This window comes from Candoia aspera, chromosome 2 (genome assembly GCF_035149785.1).
Source record: "Candoia aspera isolate rCanAsp1 chromosome 2, rCanAsp1.hap2, whole genome shotgun sequence".
Lineage (NCBI taxonomy): Eukaryota > Metazoa > Chordata > Lepidosauria > Squamata > Boidae > Candoia > Candoia aspera.
In genome coordinates this window covers 101,342,722-101,358,865 of record NC_086154.1, presented here as the reverse complement: position 1 = coordinate 101,358,865, position 16,144 = coordinate 101,342,722, and the positions used below count along the sequence as shown (strand labels likewise).

Here is a 16,144-nt window from a genome sequence, read left to right as displayed (position 1 = left end):
AGAAAGTCAGGAGAAGGTCATTTGTTTAATGCATTTTGCATTTTTCCCCAAGATAGTCAAGCACAAATTACAGTGAAAAGCAAGATTTGCATGTGTTCACACATCACACAGAAATTTGGTTTGTGTTAGGATTTTGTATGACCCTAATGTTTAATTCATTATGCTTGGCTGAGGGCCACACATTCAGTTTAAAATGAAAAGTAGAGCTTACTTTAGGATGCCTGTACTGAATCAATCATTCAATCAATCCAGGTTATTGTTTTTCAAAAAGAGTAGCTCTTTTTAAATTAGTTATTATGTCTGTATTCCTATTTTTTTTAAGAGAGATTATCTTTTCCTGATTAGACCTTTGTTGTCTGGGTATAAACTTTGACACAACATGCTTAACCAGGTCATTTACAAACCTACAACATATTAAAAATGAGTAATTTTAACCTTTGTGTATGTTTTTTGGGGGAGGGGTGCTTAGCAGGTTGTTCAGACCCAGGTTGTTTGGTTAGCTTATAGTTCAGTATGTTGTGTGCATCCCCAAAAGGGTTATTCACCAACCTATTTAAGTATTTTGCTCTTCTCTTCCAATATTTACTAAATTTCTCAGAACATTCTTTTCTGTAAATGGTTCAGTACTTCTACCTGGCTGCCCTAAGCGAAGAATATGTGAGAACATTCATTCAATCTTGTCACTCCCTTCATCCTGCTATAGAGACTTTCCTTCCTACTTTTCCTTCTTGTTGTTGTTGGGGATTGTGACCTCTATGATGGGTGTCCTGCATTCCAAGCCTAACTATGATGGGAATAGTTTCCATGTTTCTTTTCCTGGGGGATTTGAGGCTTGCTATGAAATTAAGAGAGAGAAAGAGACAGAAAGAAACCAGACTGTTTCAATATGATGAAAGTGACCATGTTAATAAAAGGCACCTCTTTCATTTTCAGCAAAATGATGGGATGGGGAGAAACAAAAACTCACCCAAGATTTTGCCACTGTTTGATTTCTTGGCCCGTCAGGAGCTGACATCTGAAAAGAATCTTGCTGCACTGTATTTTCACAGACCAGAAGCCTTGCGTTTTAACCAAATGCAACTTACAAGACTCAGTAGATTTGATGAGATGAATAAGCTATCCTACCTTATTTTGAGAAGAAGCTAATTGGAACCTTTGAAATTAAGAATTATGCATAGTAAGGGAAAAGAAGGAATCTGATGATCCAGTGAAATATTAGAGGGAAGAATTAATCACGGACTAATCAAATCATCTCGGATCTTCAACAGTATCAAAGTTAAAACCAACCAAGCAAGCAAAGCTGGAATCCAAAGATTCAAGGAAACACTCTGAGATAGTTCAGAAGGGGATACTGTTATGGTTGTGCACTGATTTGGGGTTAAATTCAGATCGAACTACATTTTATGCATGTGAGGGTACTGCTGTTGTTGGGTAGCAAATATGGGCCTCCACCAGTCTTGAGATTAGCTTTCACTGTCATATTTCCTCAATGAGTGACAGTGGCATAAATATCATAAAGGCAGGGGAGGCAGCCAACCTGGGGCCTGCAGGTACAGGAGCCCCAACCAGCCCCCAAAGATGGCAATCAGTTGTAGGCCTTGCATGCTCTTAGGAGGATCCTACTCTGCCTGTGACAGCCACATGGGTGCAAGTCAAGCAGCAGGAGGAAGGGCTGACACGCAAACTGCCAGTACTGCTCCACCCCAAGAGAGTGCTTTGTGTTCCCTAGGGGCTTCCACGGCTGCTCTGCCTCTGCAGAACGTCTTGTAGGCAGGAGCCCTGGGCACCCAAACAGATCACCGGTGAGAAAATAGCTGCTGCTGCCTATTGCCTGGGAGGGAGGGAGGTGAGGAAGGGCTGGACCACATGGTAGAAGTGAATCCCTGGGAGGCTGCTCTTCCTCCCCCTGCACCAGAGGGGAAGAAGCAGCCTGTATGAAGGGCAGGGAAGCTCTCATTCTGAGCAAGAGTGCACAGCTTATCCTAAGCCATCTTTCACCCGCTGACATGCCCGCCATCACCTGGGTGCCTGCCAAGAGCTCAAAGAGGCATTTGCCTAAAAGAAAACTCCCAAGCTGGCTGGTTAACAGGGTTGAGAACCTCTCGCAGCAGGGAAAAAGGGAAGCAGCCACCAGAGGCAGTGACTCCATCCGTTCCCATTCATTGCAAAGTTTGTCCTTTGAGCCCAAAAGCTACCCCACTCCCGCCGAACAGTCTCAAGCCAAGCGGATTAGCCTCCTTCCTGGTGGCAGGGAGAGCGCATTTGGGATGGCAACGGGGAGCGGGCGGGGGGCAAATGAAGCAAGCAGCAGAGCCCCCATAAGTGGCTGCACAATGGTGCTGCTTTCCAGCAATTCTACCCCTCCCCAAGGGAAAGAGCCAAAGAAAATGAGCGATACTTTTTCTTGCCTGGGCCCCTGAGAATCCTGTCTCAGTACATGTTCAGCTTCTGGCTACAAGTATCTTAGATGTGCACAGTTTTGAGATGGTGAGCAGAGAGAGCAGAGATCCCCATCCTCCTGCTGGCTTGCCAGTTTTACTCTTAAGTAAACTAGCAAGCAGCCCTAATGTTGGGGAACCCTGCTTCCTATGGTCAAACGTGCACTTCCCAGAACGCCAACTGCATTCACCGCTCAGCGCAGGGTCCGCACTGTTTTACTCAGGCAAAACCACCATTTGGGAAAATGGGTGATTTATGTGTAGAAGAATAAGCAGAGCTCAAAGAAGATCTGTTTCAGCTGAGCATGGCTTTCTCTCCAGAGAAAGGGCCATATCAATAATAGACAAGATAAGCACTTGCACCAAATACTTACAATCTGGGAAAGTTTGTTTGCTCTGGGTCTTTATCAGCCTTCATCTCCTTGCAAGATTTTTAAGGAACTGCTAGTGCTGAGGATTGAAGCATACTGAATAAATATACTGGAAGGAGATTGGGGCCACAACTGTTTATTAATGTGCCACTAACCAGCCACCAGATGGCACTATAATACTATAGGCACTGAGAAATTGTGACACACTTCACAAAATGAGAGAAGACGGAAGCTACACACATGCTTACTCATTGGGACAAAGTCCTACTTCACTCAGGCCTTTGCTTGTAGATACCAACGGGATTGCACTATAAATGGCTTGCATCTTCTCCAGCATGCCACACATTATACAATGTATAAGTAAGAATGCTTAATGGTTTTGTGGTGTGGGAGAAGCTGCTCCGCATTCAGAATTTTCGCCGATTGAAATTTCAGAGATACTGTATAACAAAATCCTTTACCATAGTAAAGGGAGAAAATGTTCTTTGAACAGAAAATATGTGATCTCAATCTCTGTATTCAATAAAGGGAAGACTATCACTTCCAATAAATTCTAGGATTATTTTAAAAATCAAACTAAACCAAACCCCTGCTTTTAAAGGGGTATTCAATAAAGTCATTGGGAATACCTTCCCATCCCTCCCAACATGTACAGGTTTAAAGCTGTCTGATTTAGTCCCTACAGCTCTTAGCAGCTATCTTAGCTCCTATTATTGGCATGCCCAGAGGCACTGGGAGTCCAACGGCATATAAATTTAAATAATAATAATAACAACAACAGCAATCATAATGCCACCACGCCGCCCCCCCCCCTCTGTAGCCATAGTTGGTCATCTTTCATTTTTTAATCTTTGAAATGGGAACAGATTTATATAGTTTTTGTGTTTTATTTAAATTTAAACATCAGAAATCTTCAACATAGCTTTTGCAATTGTGTGATCCATTCTGTCACTGCCTTTGCATGGTTTAACAGATTTTGCTGTATTCTTTTCCCCTGTGGCTAATGAGCATCCTGGCGGAGGCTGGTCTGTCACAGAGATTCCCCACATTATCTATAGAGGCATACAGCTGCAAGAAACTATACTGTAGTTGTCACCGCAGGAAAATCTCCTAGCACAAAACTCAGAAACATAGTTTTACCGTATTATATGTTTGGCAGAAGAGTTATTAGAATAGCATATGTTTCCTCTTTCTTCCTCTCTGCATTGCTATCCACAGGAGGTTTGGGTTAAAATGTGGAACACTTTTTTTAATCTTTTGAAAACATTTTTTAAATTTTTCCATGAACTGCTGCCAAAGTGCCTTTCAGCAAAGGGAATGACTAACCAGAGTCTCCGTGAAAGAAGGATTTTTCCAAAGAAGTCTGCAACAGGAATGGTGATCTCACCTTTTGGACTGGAACCCTCCCCCTGCAATTTACCCTCTCTTGCACACACACACATGTACACTCTTACTTGCACACTCTCCTATTGTTCCTTAATAAATATAAGAATTGCCTGGTGGGAAGGCAATGTTTGTTGCTAGGTTTTCACTGATGTTTTGTGAATTAAAGGCAAGTTCCATTGGACTGTATGTCTCAGGACCAAAGTAAAATGAAATCATCTTCAAGTCAAACTTCAGTCCTGGGGATAGCATGTATACACCCATACAGTTTTCCTGGCAATAATGGTTCTCCATTGTCTTCTTCAGTTTGTTTGTTTGTTTTATATTCCAGTCTAGTAAACTTCCCAGCCCAGTCTACAGTTCTGGAATTCCGGTGGTGCCCCATCCAAGGACTTACCAGATGTGAGCCTGCTTAGCTTCTGAGCCCAGACAAGGCCAAACTCTGCCACCTCAGAACCAAAACTGATGCTAATATCTGTAGCAGAATGAGAGATGACATACTGCTATTGAATGACCACTTTCACCACAAAAGTTGACAGTGTTTTTGGAAATAAATCAAAGTGTGTGTCTGCCTGAAATACTAACATTCCATCTGCCAAGAATAGAAAGTAGAAATGCATGCATGTTTGCCTACTCAAGTTTACGTGAGACAGTGGAGTAGAATGGAGTAAACAATGGAGTAAACAATGCATCAGCATTAAGAGATTAAACAGCCCAGGAAATTGAAACCTTCTCTTGTCTTTCTCTATGGAAGGATAATGACACCTCAAATGAACAGGTTGTAATGATTGCCTGGGATTCCAAAGGTGTCCCAATATGCCACTGCATTTAGCTTGAACTTGCCGCCTCTGCTTTTGCTTATTCATATCCCTACTTTTGAATTTACCAACATCCCCCTCAAAGGCATCCCTTGTTTCTGTATGAGAAATCAGTACCAACAAAGCTGGAAGAACTCTCCCCCCACCCCACTGTATTTCACTATTGCTCTGTGGTTTGGGTCTGCCTTGTATTTAATTCTACCTGTCTTTAACTAGCAGAATTTCTAGAATTAATTTGGAGCATATGCAATTTGTAGCAGTTTTCAATTTGCATCTCTTTTTTACCAGGCAAGTTATCAATAAGGGTGAGTTCATATGTGCACTAACAGCAAAACATGCTTTTTCTTCAAAATTTATGAGAATGTATAGCTGAGACTTCTGTAAGTAATAAATGCTGCTGCTGTGGTGGTGATGGTGAAGAAATAGGGCCTTTGCGTAATCCCTATCCTGGTGCCTTCAGATGTGTTTGCCTGCAGCTCCTAGGAATCCCAAGTCCATTAATCATGGAAAAGGTAACAAAAGGGCCCTTCTCCCATTGATAAATCAGAGGGAGGGCAGTCAAGTGGGGAGAAAGATTTCAGTCCTTTCTCCCTTTCAATTTTGCCTTCATGGTGACCACAGGGAAAGGGACAGGATGGACAGTCACATGGATGCCCTTGATCCAGCATCCAACCCTATATGAGCTCTTAGGGTTTAAAAGCCTTCGAAGTTCTTACAAATAAGAACAGAAAAAAATTGACCGGAACTGAACAGTAACAGTGCTCAGCCACTTGAACTTTTTTTTTTAAATGGAAGCAAGTTGAATTGTTATGTCTCACTGTCATGCTACAAACAAGACTGGGTGATTTAGCATCTCATGAACTAAGAAGAAATTCTGGTGGGAAGAGTTTCTTAACAGTCATAATCCAAACTCACTCTGGGCTTCTAGCACTAATGGCTTGTACTTCAAGTCCTTGAAATGTTGGTGATCCTCAGTCTAAGACAATGATAAGGAATCTCACTGGAATTGTGTTTAATCCTAGGATTTTCTAATCTCCTTGCACTTATATTTGGATACAGTTGGTGAAAAAAGGAATCCCCCAATGATATGAGCGTCAGACACAGTGCTACAATATGCTTACACTTCTACAATACTTGAGTGAGCTGCAAAAGGCTGCAAGACTATTTGAGGAGATCTATTAATGGATTATTGGATTCGCTATCATTAAAACTATGCATAATAACAAGTCTTTCTGTCTCTCCCCCAACCCTGGTATGTCTTCTAGGTGTCTGATTTTTTTTTAATCTGTTTAATCATGTCCGATTCTGGAAGACTGCCTGGACAAGTCCCTGCAGTTTTCTTAGCAAGGTTTTTCAGAAGTGGCTTGCCATTGCCTGCTTCCTGGGGCTGAAAGAGAGTGACTGGCCCAAGGTCCCCCAGCTGGCTTTGCACCTAAGGTGGGACTAGAATTCATGGTCTCCTGGTTTCTAGCCTGATGCCTTAACCACTACACCAAACTGGCTCTAGGTATATTGATACCTTCTACTTACAGTTATGGGATTACAGTTCCCATAGTGGTTAAGGCACCACGCTAGAAACCAGGAGACTGAGAGTTCTAGTCCCGCCTTAGGCACGAAAGCTGTCCTAACTGCCAGGAAACACGCTGAGACAAGGAACTGGTCTCTAATGTTTTATTGCTTGTACATAACAGGAATCCTAACAAACTGAAGAAGCGTGGGAAAAACCCAGCCATATAAACCCCAAAGGTTAAGGCGGGCCCGATCTGTGTCTCTTTGAATGGCTACCTAATTCCTCAGTGCTACGCATGCGCTTGACAGTCTGGATGGGAGCCCCCTGCTCGCCATCCTTACTCATGACAAAAGCCAGCTGGATGACCTTGGGCCAGTCCCCCTCTCTCAGCCCAACTCACCTCACAGGGTTGCTGTTGTGGGGAAAATAGGGGGAGGAAGGAGTATTAGGTATGTTCGCCGCCTTGAGTTATTTATAAAAATAATAAAAGGGTAGAAAATAATAAATAAATAAATAAATAATCCAAGAACACTGTTCTGACATGGTTTGGTGGAACTTGAGAAACTGCAAATATGGAGGGCTTCGTGTTTTGCAAGTCTGCCATAAAAAAAAAGACGGAGAAATAGATAAATATTTCTATTTATATAAATAAATATTATAAATAAATATATAGTCTGGCAGCCCCTCTGCAACAGGGCTTTTTAACTGGAAGGCTGGATATTTCCCCATGAAGACAGTAGTTGCTTCTCTTTCAGTTTTCCAGGAAGTTGTGATGTCCTCACCAGGTCACAACTCTCTTGGTTTTTAGTGGCTATGCAAAGTATTACTTATCTATGCATGGATTTTTCCCACAGACTCTCCAAAGCTAGGAACTCTTCCCCTCCTGCCTTCCTGTCACAGTTAAGCAAAGCAATTAATTAATTCATCTGAGAATGTAACCAAAACTAAAGCAATTTTGGTGTGTGCCAAAATAAAGGTATCTTGGAATTAAATTCTGAGATTCTCAGTCCTAAACATTTGAACAAAATATAATTTACTTGTGAAATTTTGACGTATAACTAAGACAGTGGGTCTTCCCTTTGTTTTCATTTACTTTTTAAAAAGACTATCCTCTTTGAATCAGCAAATTAAAAGGACATTAAAGCCTCAATAGAAGCTACTTGTCTAGATGATAGCACCTCAATTCAGCACAGAAGGGAAATAGCCACATTCAATCTAATTAGGGCCTTTTAGGATATTCAGAGCTGTTATCATCTTTTAAAGTTGAGGAAAACACTCTTCTAATTGGCTTCCTGCTGGGAAATCCATAAAAAAAGTCTTCATTGTCCTTCTGTGTAACCTATTCTGCAGTTTCACAGCTGGACTTTTTTTCTTTTTAATATTGTGTTCTCACCTAAAAATATGGTTACAAAAATGACCATGCTACTAGCACATGAAAGTGCTGCCAGGAGATTTTGCTCATAATAAGGATAAGGTCTAGGCCGCTTTTGCATTTAAAAAAGAATCTGATTGACTTGGTATTTTTTCACATGTTCATTCTACCAATGTAGAAACCAGTATTGCCAATGCCTCTTCTTCTTTCCTATATACCGATCCTCTGGTTATAACAGAAAATAATTTAGCAATGGGTACTGTGTGGCCCTGTAGATGTTATAGAACTGCTCTTATCAACTCTAGGCTGTATGGCTACTATTGAAAGATGTTGGGCACTACAGTCAAACTTCTGGAAGGCCACCTTACCACTCTCTCTGATTCAGATGCCCCTCCTTAATTTGCTTGCAATTTCACAGAATGCCAGCAATATCATGAATATCCCTTGAAGAACACTTATTGCTTCTTTACTCTGTGACCCTGATGTTGTCATAAAAAAGGGACAACATGATTTTCCCATCCAGTGACATACATCAGAAAAATGCACTTCTGTTTGTTTCCGTGATGTTAAAAGCTAAATTCAGCTCAATTTTAGTTTTACAGTAGGAGTGCTTTGTAGGATAGTTTATAGTGCCAGAGTGAAATCACAAACAGTTTAGAATCAGTCTGCGGCATAACAAAATAATTATGGGATGGAGTGGAAAGAACTGCCACCCAATAGTTATATAAATGATCCCTAAATTCTATGGAAAACAAGGATACTATTTTTACATATTCTACTTACTGGGAAGAAAATTGATCCAGGATTTAAAATAATTTTCACAAAATGAAAAGACAGAAAAAAGTATAAATACAGAGAACAAAAGTCCTGTGCAATGCAACCTAGAATTGCCAGCTCCAGATGAAACCAATCCGGAGATTTTTTTCCCTACCAACCATTTTGAATGTGTGATACATGAGCTTATGTGTATGCATATATATGTGTGTGTGCATATGCATACACACATTCCCAAAGCACTCTACAAAAAAGTGCAGGGACAAGAAATAATATTGATTTAATAGCGAGGGCCGCAACTGGGGTCTGTGTCACCCGGGGCAAACATGGATTCCGCGCCCATTTTGGCACCCCCCAGCACTCATTTTGGTGCCCCACCAGTGCGGCGCCCGGGGCATATACCCCAGTTGCCCTTCCCCCAGTTGCGGCCCTGTTAATAGCTACCAATTAAAATGAATTGACTGTAAAATAAGATACAGCGTTTGTAGAATTATTGGATCCCATAAATCATACACAAATGATTCTCACAGAGGAACATACTATAGGAAAACACATAAAAAGAAGAAGAAAATGGGGAGACGGGGAAGGGACAGCAGCTTAGGAAAAGGAAAGGGGGAAAACAAAAATTGTTATGGGAAGAGGTATCAAGAGATGGAAGGAGAGAAAAAAATCATGCATTACAAAAAAGGGTTAACCTTACCAAGCAAGGGGCTCCTCCCTCTCAAGCAATGGCTAATCATTAAAGAAATTCACAATTTACTAGCAATGTCTGCAGTAACCTGCAGCACCAGCCCCGGGACTGTTTTCATCAGTGTTATTCTGTTCTTTTCACTGAATGAAAGTTGACTCCAGCTGCATGGGGGCGGGGGGGGGGGCGCTGTCAAGAGGGACAGAATGGCAAAAGCAGCATCACTGTATAAACCCTGACCCTTTGGTATACGTGCTATAATGTCACATACACTTATGAAAGCTGCAATGGAAAAGCATAATGCTCAGTTCAGAGGTAATTGGTGAACAATTTATTCACCTTGGGGGGTAAATACAGGAATATTTTTCAAAAGTTAGATTATATGTCTTTGAGGAATGGTGGTGTGGTAATCCTAAAGTGAACTTTAGCATCACGGGTAAAAAGCTTGTTGCATCTGAAGATGCATGAATTGTACTAATGGCGATAACAGTGAATAATAGGAGAATAGCTTATTTCAGTCTATGGATTTTTATACTTCCATCAGAGGTATCAAAATAGTTGATAGGGAGAAACATTCACTTGCTGCAGCCTGCCTATTGTTTCCAAGGGCAGGCAAACGGGTGCAAAGAACAATATTTGGATTATGTAGACAATTGTCAAGGCAGAGTTAGGAATTACCCAGCTTCTGCCAGTTGCTCCTGATGCAGACATTGAAGATCTTTTCTTCTCAGATGCTTTGCTGCAACAAACCAAAGTGCCAATCATTTGGAAACAGGGTATATTGTGGAAGCTGGACATTACTAGGACCTGAGATGTGTAACAGATAACAAGAACATGATATATTTTAATGTTTCTATTTATTATGTTAATATGCCTCCCTCTTTTCCTCTGAAACCTCAACCACCTCACACAGTAGCCTCTCCTCTTGCAACTTTGCAAAATTAGGTTGAAGCCTCAGCTGGTGCAGCTGGTTACCACGGTTGGGAAGGATGGCAAGAGGCATGAGAGGGGCTACTTTTAAACACAGACTTCTGTAAGAGTGCTAGACCCATGTTATGACTGCTCTTGACCATGGTTTTAGTGGGGGGGGGGGTTAAGTCTCCCCAGTCTCATTTCAGTACCTCCACAACAAGCTTCTCATACCTTCATGCTTCCAGTGTAATACATACTGCAAGGTCCATTGTTTACTACACACATGGAAAAAAAATGTGAGCCACATGTAGCCTTGACTGCTCTGTGTTGAGTTCAGAAATCTCTTTTCCACCCCTTGTTGTTGATCAGCCATCAACTGGAGAAAGAGGGGAAACAGCTTATAATCATTAATTTAGTTCACTGACTAGGTGTGAGAGGAGGAAAGAAGATGAAGTTAATTTTTTTGCCTATCCCTCAATCCAAAGAAGCCTAAGAAGGCTGTATCTGAATGGAAGCAGGATAAAGGCTCTATGGGTGTAGAAGTGTGTGTCTGTCTAGGCACATGAAAGAGAAAGAGGCACGAGTGTCACAATTGTACATATTGAAGGTTTCCGTGGGGTACATGCAGCCCTCAGCCCTAAAATGTTCTCTACTTTCATCTACAGTGAAGCCCCATCAGACACCTTCATCAATAGACAAAGACTTCTGTCACTTGTAGTTGCCTATTAACACCAGTCCAACATATTATCAATGAATTGCAGCCCATCATGGTCAGTGAAATTACTTTCCCTATACAAGCCTTGGATAATATGGCTGCTCTTAATTGCAGACAATTCTGCCCTCACAACCTAATATAGCTCATTACCAGCAACAAACCACAAACAACAAAACCTATCCTTGCAGCAGTCCTAGATAATAAATTTAACTTTTTATCAGTTCAGAAAAAAAATATGACAAGTTCTGATAACATCAGTTAAAATGAGAAAAGCTTAGTCAGTTTGTCATCTTCCACTGTGATATATGCCCTCATGAGGCATCAGTACCACACTGCATGGTATATAGGATGAACTGGCAAATTTAATAAATAGGTATAAGTGTAATCTCAGAAATTTCAGTATTCAAAACTTAATGGGGGAAAATTTCAGCTCTCCCAGGAACTCTGCCACTGACCTTAACATGACCATTTTTGAACAATGGAAGTTCAGAGTTCTAGCCTGGAGCCCCCTCATAAACTGTTCAAGTTCTTCAAGGTTGGGTGGCTTCAGAGCACACTGAATCCAGCAGAGTGCACAAAGCTGCCCAGTCTGGAAGCACTGACCAAAGTGGTTTAAGATTATGTGAATTGCTTTGTCAAGGTGAATCACTTCACCTCTTCGCTTCAATGAAGCGAATCCTGTTGCTTCCACAGCACAAATTTCTTTGTTGAAGTGAATCTAAGTTGTTTTGCATAGGTTTAGATATTACCAAGTTTGCTTGTGGACAGTATCCATTAAAACTTAACAACATTTGCTCTGAAATTACTTTCTGCATCTCATTTAAAATTGACTACATGGTTTATAGCCAATCCCATCACTCTGCCCTTGTGTGTGTGTGTTTGTGTGTGTAGTTGAGTGACTTAGAATAATGCTTCACGTATTGTTGAAAATGTGGTACTCAAAACTAAAACTTTAATTCCTGTGATGTCATGGGCTAAATAGCTCCCTTTTGGACAAAAATGACTTGGAAACTAACAGGAAGACAATTAGAATTGTATGTTTTTATGGTTGTAAAAGATCAATACTGTAAGACTGGCAATACACCAATTCTCCATTAATTGTACAATGTTTTGAAGAATCCGTAACTCTTCCTATATTTTTATACAAGCACTATAGCACAGGAAGTATATGGACTTAAATGTTTAATAATGTAATTATAAAATATGACAGGAATAAATATACTGAGTTTTACCTTGTATGTAAAATAAGTATGTTTTTGTGGGCTTTCCCTCTTATTTCATGCATATAAGTTCATGTATATGATGACTGATTCTGGGCCATCCAGCCAGGTTCAGGTCTTAGCAGCCACATATATAGACCTTCTCCAGAATGATCTGTCTCCCACCTGGCCCTTCAGTTCTTACAAGGGTGCACCCATCCCCCCTGTAATCAAGTCCATCCACCTTGCTGCTGGTCATCCTTTTTTTTTTTTTCTTTCCTTCCACCTTTCCCAGAATTATAAAGGGACCTAGACCCTTGCATAATGTGTCCAAGATATAATTTGAGCCTGGCCAATTTTACCTTGAGTGAAAACTCTGGATTGATTTGTTCAATGATCCATTGGTTTGTTTTCTTGGCTGTCCATGGTATTCTCAGAAGTCTTCTCCAACACCAAAGTTTAAAAGCGTCAGTACTCTTCCTATCTTGCTACTTCAAAGTCCAACTTTCACTGCCACAAAGTGTCACAGGGAATACCATTGCCTGCACAATTCTGATTTTTGTAGATATAGACACATCACAGCTTCTGAAAATCTTTTGCAAGACCTTCATTGCTGCCTTATCAAATGCTAGTGTGCAATGTGTTTCTTGACTGCTGGTCCCTATATTGTTGCATTTTCAGCTATCAGAGTATCATCAGCTTAATGCAGGTTATTGATGTTTCTTCCTCCAATATTGAAACCACAGTAATCTTCTTCCAATCTATGCCCCCTCAATATTTATTTATATTCCGTATCTACAGTAGGTTGAATAAATAAGAGGGAGTATACAGCCTTGTCTCACTCTATTACCAGTCTGGATCCAGTCTGCCTCACTATGTTCTATTTGGACTGTGGCTTCTCGCCCTGTGTATAGGTTTTATACATCATTCCACAGCTCCTCTGGTACCCTATTAATAAAGTTCAGGACTTCAAAGCAATTACCGATGTTTTCATTGAAAATGATGGGTACATACCCAAGATCATATCATGGAAATGGTTGGCTTTGTTCTTCTACTTTAGCTTTACTTGGAACTTGCATATGGGCAGTTCACAGTCTGTTCCACAGTCAGCTCATAGCCACATCTTTGCTCTTGTGACTGAGTTCATCCACCTTCTTGTACCAATAATATAGTAGATTTTATTTCTCTGTGCTCTATTTGACATCCATGTACATAGGTATCATTTGTTTGAAGAATGTATTAGCCATGAATAAATCACTGGATTGGCAGAAACTGATGAAGTCATTCTCCTGCTTCATTTCTGTTTCCTAGACCATACAGTCCAACTACATTTTCCTTCTTAACATTTTCAACTTTGACATTCCACTCTCCAACTGTATGCAGCACATCTTGCCTACATGTTCTGTTGATTTCAGATTGAACTTGACCATAAAACCTAATCAACCTAATTGGTATTATTCAGTTAAGTACTGTCTTTGCTATATCCATCTTGACTATGAAAGCAACACCATTCCTTCTTTGTTTTTCATGTCTTGAGTAGTAAACAATATGATCTTCTGACTGAAACTGTCTGATTCCAGTCCATTTCTATTCACTTATGCCTAAGATGTTAATGTGTAGTTGATTGATTTCATCTTTTGCTGTGTTGCACTTTTCCATGGTCATGCTTCTTACATTCCATGTTCCCTCTGTAATTCTGTCTTTGCAGCTTTGGATATTCTTTTCCTGCATGGCAACGTTAACAACTAAATGTCTTGAAGGCTTTAATCTAGATGCATCATAAACACCTTTAGTACTCGGAAAGATTCTCAGCTTCTCCTCAGTAGCATGTAGAATGCCACTCAAACTGAGGGGGTCCATCATATGGCACTATGTTGTCAACGACTTTATCTTGTCTACTCATGTGTGGTTTTTTATATATAAAATACAGAAATAATTTACCATTGCCTTCTCCCATGAAGTATGAAATGTTGCCCTTACTGTTGTTACTGAAGTGATCATCTGCCTCCTCTTCTTATGTCACTGCTGACCAATATAGGTACCTGCATGCTGTAGCTGGGAAGCCCGGATGACCTTCACGCCTTGTGTGACCCTGCTGGGAGTATATACTTTTTAACATTCAGTCCTAGTAGTCTTTACTCTTCCTTCCCAGCCATGATGAGGCAGTATAGCAGAACTTGAGGAGGATGTATATGAGAAAGTGAACTGAAATTCACAAAGATTTATAAATTTGTTAACTCTTCTGTTAGATCTAAAAGCTTCAGCTCAACTTAGCATCCTTTACTCCTAGTGCTAGGCAATAGGAGTACTCAGTGGGACAAGGTTCTTCTCATTACCCTCCATTACATATTCTACTTTTTAATGAGTCCTGTCTCAGCTTCAGCCTTCCCTTGTTCTGCTACTTACTTTGCTTCATACCTTCAAATATTTTTCCTGTCTATCCTCCCACCCCTGTCTATCCTCCCACCCCAACTTTCTCCTTTCTTCCCTCCCTCACGTTGTTTCTTGTTTCTGAACCAGGCTCTGAATTATTCGTGCAAATTATTATTTTTGCAACATCCAAGCATATTGACATGTCTCCCCAAGCTCACTCCAAATGTTAAACTTATCTCTCATATTTCAAAGAAACTCCATACAATATAATCTATGAATACTAACTATACCTCACATTGTCCCATGGAATTTCCTTTAAAATTTTCTGAAGATGATTATGGAATCTCCAGAAGTTACACAAATATTCAATGTTTACGTCTGATGTTTTATTGAGTAGTAATTCCTTTAATTTGAGGAAATCCCAACAAAATTTATTTATTTATCTATCAAATTTTTATCACCGCCCATCTCCCCCCACAAGGAGGGGCTCTGGGCAGTAAATAAATAAAAATAAATATCTTCAGGAGAAAGCTAAAACAGGAACAAATGTTATAACTGTAAACCCTATATGTAACATAATTAAACTGTATCCTTCGTAAAAAAAAAAAAAGTAATGTTTTGAACAGAAGGATATTGCAGATATTCTGCAAACAAGGGAAACTCATTCCTAATCTTAGAGAGTTGAAGTTATAAGTAATCATGTAGAGTTTAGGATCAAAAGGTGAGATAAAGAATTCTGATCACCAGTATAGGTGACACAGCTTTTTCTAAAAATTCAAACAAAATTAAACACAAGCTTTTTTGAAAAATAAGCTGTATACAGTACATGACTGAATAAAAGCAAAAGAACTTAAAAAATACTCCCTCTCCCCCCCCCCCACATGCTAGGAATGAGATATAATGTAAGAAAGCTATCTCATTAAAACCATCTTTACACTGCACTGTCAGAGAAGATTAAGATTTATTATTTATGTTGCGCCTTTCCTACAAGAGCTCAGGCACTCCTCCAGTTTTTTCCACAACAGTTGTCCTGATGATAGGTTGGTCTGAGAAACAGTGATTGGCCCAAAGACTTTCAGTGATCTTTCATGATTAAGCATGAATCTGAACTGGGTCCTCCTGTTCCTAATCCAGTGTCTTAACCACAGTACCACATTATTCACTCCTGAATATAGATGTCTTATAAGAGGAGAGTTATCTCTTGTTCCTGGGCTGGCACAGCATTTGACACCTGTTTCTGTTATTTCATTCACAAGGTAAATTCAGAAAATACCGTGGGTTATCTCAAACTAAGAATGTGCTAAATGGAACAGCTGTGGTGCTGCGGGTTAAACCGCTGAGCTGCTGAGCTTGCCAATCAGAAGGTCGGTGGTTCGAATCCACGTGACAAGGTGAGCTCCCGTTGCTAGTCCCAGCTCCTGCCAACCTAGCAGTTCGAAAACATGCAAATGTGAGTAGATTAATAGGCACCGCTTTGGCGGGCAGGTAACGGCGTTCCGTGTAGTCATGCCAGCCACATGACCACGGAAGTGTCTACGGACAAATGCTGGCTCTTGGGCTTTGAAACGGAGATGAGCACCGCCCCCTAGAG

The 16,144-nt window shown here is 40.6% G+C and overlaps 1 protein-coding gene across 1 annotated transcript in view; it reads right to left on the bottom strand.

Annotated features, from left to right (window-relative positions):
• The window catches only part of NTN1 (netrin 1), a 155,683-nt gene that overhangs the window by 2,422 nt on the left and 137,117 nt on the right, over positions 1 to 16,144 (bottom strand). The window lies entirely within an intron of this gene.